Source organism: Rattus norvegicus, chromosome 16 (genome assembly GCF_036323735.1).
Source record: "Rattus norvegicus strain BN/NHsdMcwi chromosome 16, GRCr8, whole genome shotgun sequence".
Taxonomy (NCBI): domain Eukaryota; kingdom Metazoa; phylum Chordata; class Mammalia; order Rodentia; family Muridae; genus Rattus; species Rattus norvegicus.
In genome coordinates, this window is record NC_086034.1 from 63,763,155 (window position 1) to 63,767,136 (window position 3,982).

General features: G+C 47.7%; 1 long non-coding RNA gene across 1 annotated transcript; it reads right to left on the reverse strand.

The window, feature by feature from the left end:
- Positions 1-564: 564 nt before the first annotated feature.
- On the reverse strand, positions 565-2,405 carry LOC134482395 (uncharacterized). Its single transcript, XR_010058430.1, has 2 exons — positions 2,191-2,405; positions 565-762 (listed from the first exon to the last, which is right to left on the reverse strand). It is a non-coding gene; the product is annotated as an uncharacterized LOC134482395 (long non-coding RNA).
- Between the last annotated feature and the right edge of the window lie 1,577 nt (positions 2,406-3,982).

Sequence of the window (3,982 nt, forward strand, 5' to 3'; positions counted from 1 at the left end):
AGAGGGGTGGTTTTTTGGGTTTTGTTTTTTGTTTTTTGGGGGCTTTTTTGGTTCGGTTTTGTTTTTGTTTTTGTTTTTTGTTTTTATTTGTTTGTTTTTGCTCTTTGATTTTGATTTTGTTTTTGTTTTTTCAGCCAAAAAGTGATAGTGAAAAACTTGGTATTGATTCCCATGAGAACCACCAGGGGTAGCAACCAGAGCTTGCTCTGAATAATTCTGAATTTGGAAACAGCCTTGAGGGTTTTTTCGATATTGTTGTTTTGTTTGTTTGTTTGGGTTTTTATGTTTGTTTTTAGGAGCAGTGAGCATGAGATCATGTCAAAGTCCTAGGCTCTCTCTCCTCTGACTTCTTAGTCAGAATTTCTTGGAGGTGAAATCCTTTCTTGTGCTTATCAGGGGCTGAGAGACAGTGGTCACTGATGCAAGGTGGATCAAAAGATGACTGTGAGTGCTTCCAGGCTGCCCCTCTTTGTCTGGGGCTGACTGTGATATGGCATGAGGATTTTCAACATCTGAATCAAACTAGCATCACATTTGAATCTGAAGCCATCAGATACCCTCAAGTCCTTTTCTCTTAAACCACCAATATTTATTCCTCTGTCTCTCAGGGTACATCACAGTGACGAAGGAGTCAGACTGTCCTCTTTTCCCGAAGCTGATTTTGCTATCAGTCCTTGGGTCATTGGTATCTGCAAAGGATGACATCAACAGCAAGCAGGCCTTGCTGTGGTGCACAGTCCAGGTTTCATTCCACCCAATTGCCTAATGAACAAGTAATTCAAAAATATTTAAATACTATAAAGTCTATAAACGATTCAAAAATATGTCAGGTGCTGGGTAAAATAGACAGATGCCAAAAGAGAGATGCCGGGTATATTCAAAGAAAGCAAATGACATTTCACTGGGCATGGACTGAGGACAGGAGGTCTCCTTGGGACACTTAGCACTTGGCCTGCATCTTAAAGCACCATCTGTATAGAGACAAACCGAAGACAGCACCTCAAACACAGGAACCCAATTGGAGATAGGACATACATGCATAGAGGTTAGAGGTGTTCTTACATCATCCACTGTCGGGATAAAAAAGATGGGAGTTGGAGTGAGTATATACTGGGGCTCTGAGCTAAAGAATGTGGGTTTCATTTCCAAGAAATGAAAGTCAAGTCGAGGTATGGTGATGTGTGCTTGTAATCCTAGTATTGGAGAGGCAGAGGCAAGAGGAGCAGGAGTTCAAGACCGGCCTCAGCTATATGGTGAGCTTGAGGCCAGCCTGAACTACAGAGTACAGAGATGTGCATGTGTGTGTGTGTGTGTGTGTGTGTGTGTGTGTGTGTGTGTGTGTGTCTGTGTGTGTGTGTGTGTGTCTGTGTGTGTGTGCGTGCACATGTGCGTGTGAATGAATGGGGGGCGGAAAGTGCATTAAAGCAATAAAGGTCTTGAAACACAGGAAGACCGATATCTGAGACACACTGAAGCCAGGATATATTGGAGCCAAGGGATCTTGTCAGAAGCTAGAAGATAATAAACTATTTGGCTTCTACAAACAAAAGCCAGGAAACCTGTTCTAGTTCCCTGAGGCTGCCGTAACAAATTGCCACTGACTTGGGAGCTCGAAATAACTAGTTTGGGAAGTCAAATGTCCAAAATGAACTTCGCTGGGCTAAAACCTAACTGGCTTTAGGGAAGAAGCTGTGCTTCATCTTTTCCAGCAACTACATCTACACGGCTTGTTCTCCTGGGTGCTTGGCCCTTTCCAAAACAGGCATAGACTATTTGTGTAACAGAAGAGGAGAGTAGTAAGCAAGGGCCGAGAATGAAGCAGTGGGAGTTACAGGGTTCCTGGATGTGAGGAGGATCAAGTCTCTAAACATAGATCCTAGTGGACATGGGGTACTGGAAAGCCAAGACCCCAAGCCCTCAAACTTCGGACAGAGAAGAACTGCTGGTCAGTATCTGGCCACGAGCAGCCACCACAGGGAAAAGATTCCTTTTCTCTCAGATGTATCTTATCCGTTCAGACAAACCCTCTGCTAATATTTGACTCTAAGGCGGTGTGTGACTAGAAGCGATTCCCCCCACCCCTGCAAGCGGAGGCCGGAAGGGAACCACCTTTTATAAAACCAAGACCCTTCAGTAGCTCGGAATTTGCACTTCAAAGGTCTCGCTGTTCCTGCATTCATAGAGTCCTACCTTGCAGCTGGCTCTAACAAGATGTGGCAAAGCTTTGCTCCAGCCCCTTATCAGTCTTGGCAGCGCTGGGAGTCTGTGGGAGACTGTGAATCAGTTCCCCTGGGAAGTTCTGTGAGCATTCTGCTCTGCGGAAAAGGGCAAAGAGATGCTGGCAGCCTTCAGCCTGGGACCAGACCAAAGCTCTTTGTCCCAGCCAGATGAGTAGCAACCCCTCTATCCCCCTCCCACTCCCCAGATCGCCCTGGAACCTTGTGTTCGGTTCTTACATTAGCAGCCCTGGGCAAGCCCAGGCTGGGGGTGGCTGTGTGCGCAGTGGGGTGGGGGTGGGGGTGGGGGTGGGGAACCTGCGAGCTGACAGCAGGGGGCCAGCATATGAGCCAGGCAATAGAAGGTCAGATCTCCTGGGGCTGTAAACTCTGTAAACAGTAACCTAGGGAAGATCATCTCCAGGTGTCTGCAGGTCTGGACTTTCCAAATTCAGCCTTCTGACTTCTGAACAGAGAGAGAGCTCTTTGGAGATCAAAGACAAAGACCAGTGGCCTCTTCTCAAAGTGTCCTTTGGTTTGCAGGGATGCCATGACAAGCTGAATAATGGCCCCCAATAATCCCTGGCAGTCTGAAATGCTAACTTGCTTGAAAAAAAAGGAAGAGAGGATACTGAGGGGGTATTAGGCAGATGTAAGACCCATGAAATGGGGAGATTCCCCCAGATTATCCAGGTAGCCCTAACTAAATGCAATCAGAAATGTCCTTTTTAATGCAAGAGGGGAATCTCAAATGCACACACACACACACACACACACACACACACACACACACACACACACACACGGTTAGAATGGATGAGTGAATGATTCTAAGATGTTGGCCATGAAGACTGGGTTGATGTAGTTATAAGCCAGGGAATGCTGCAGCCGCCAGAAGCTGGGAAGGGTGAAGGCACAGCCAGACCTCATGAAAACTGTGTCACCTCTATGATGCTGGTTGCAGACCCGAGGTTGCCAGAACTGCCAGAGACCAAATTTCTGTCTCTTCTAACATTCGAGATTTTAGGAACTGTTGATGACAGCCACGAGAAGTTAAGGAGCAACGTCTCTTTGGGCTATGCACACCAGAGAGGCAATCAAGACTATATGTGTTGGGGCAGAAGGGCCCACATCCAGACAGAACACACCAAAGCAACATCGTTCCATGTGGAGGGTTTTAATGAGAGAAGAAGAGTAGAAGCTGGGAAGGAACTGTAGAACTAGAGTTTTAAAAAGGTTACTCATTGTCAGAGTCTGGATGTGCAGGGCCGGACGTGCCTGAGGGAGAGCCAGAGATAGGACTTGCCAAACCAGCTACCAGCCCCAAGGACATTGACCATCTGTAGCCACCCCCTCCCCTTCCTTCACCCCCCTGAGTGAGATGAGCCACCCTACCTGCCTGCCGAGCTGCTAGAGAGCACGTACTCCTTACTGATGTAATTTCATGCCGAAAGTAACTGTGCACCATTTGAAATGACCAATCATGTGTAACCGCGCGAATGCCCCTAACCTCCCCTATATAAACCCCTGAGTTTGGAGGCTCGGGGTCGATTCCTCTGTCTCCTGTGTGGGATACGTATCGACCCGGGATCCCGCTAATAGGGATCTCGTTAATAAAAGCTACCTCTTGCTGTTACATCAAGACTGGCTACTCGTGATTCCTGGGGGCACCCCACCCCGCGATCGGAGCGAGAGACGCGGCTCCCCGTTTAGGGGTACGCTCTTTCAGAACAAAGGCTGGTCACGGGCATGTGGGGGAAAGGGCG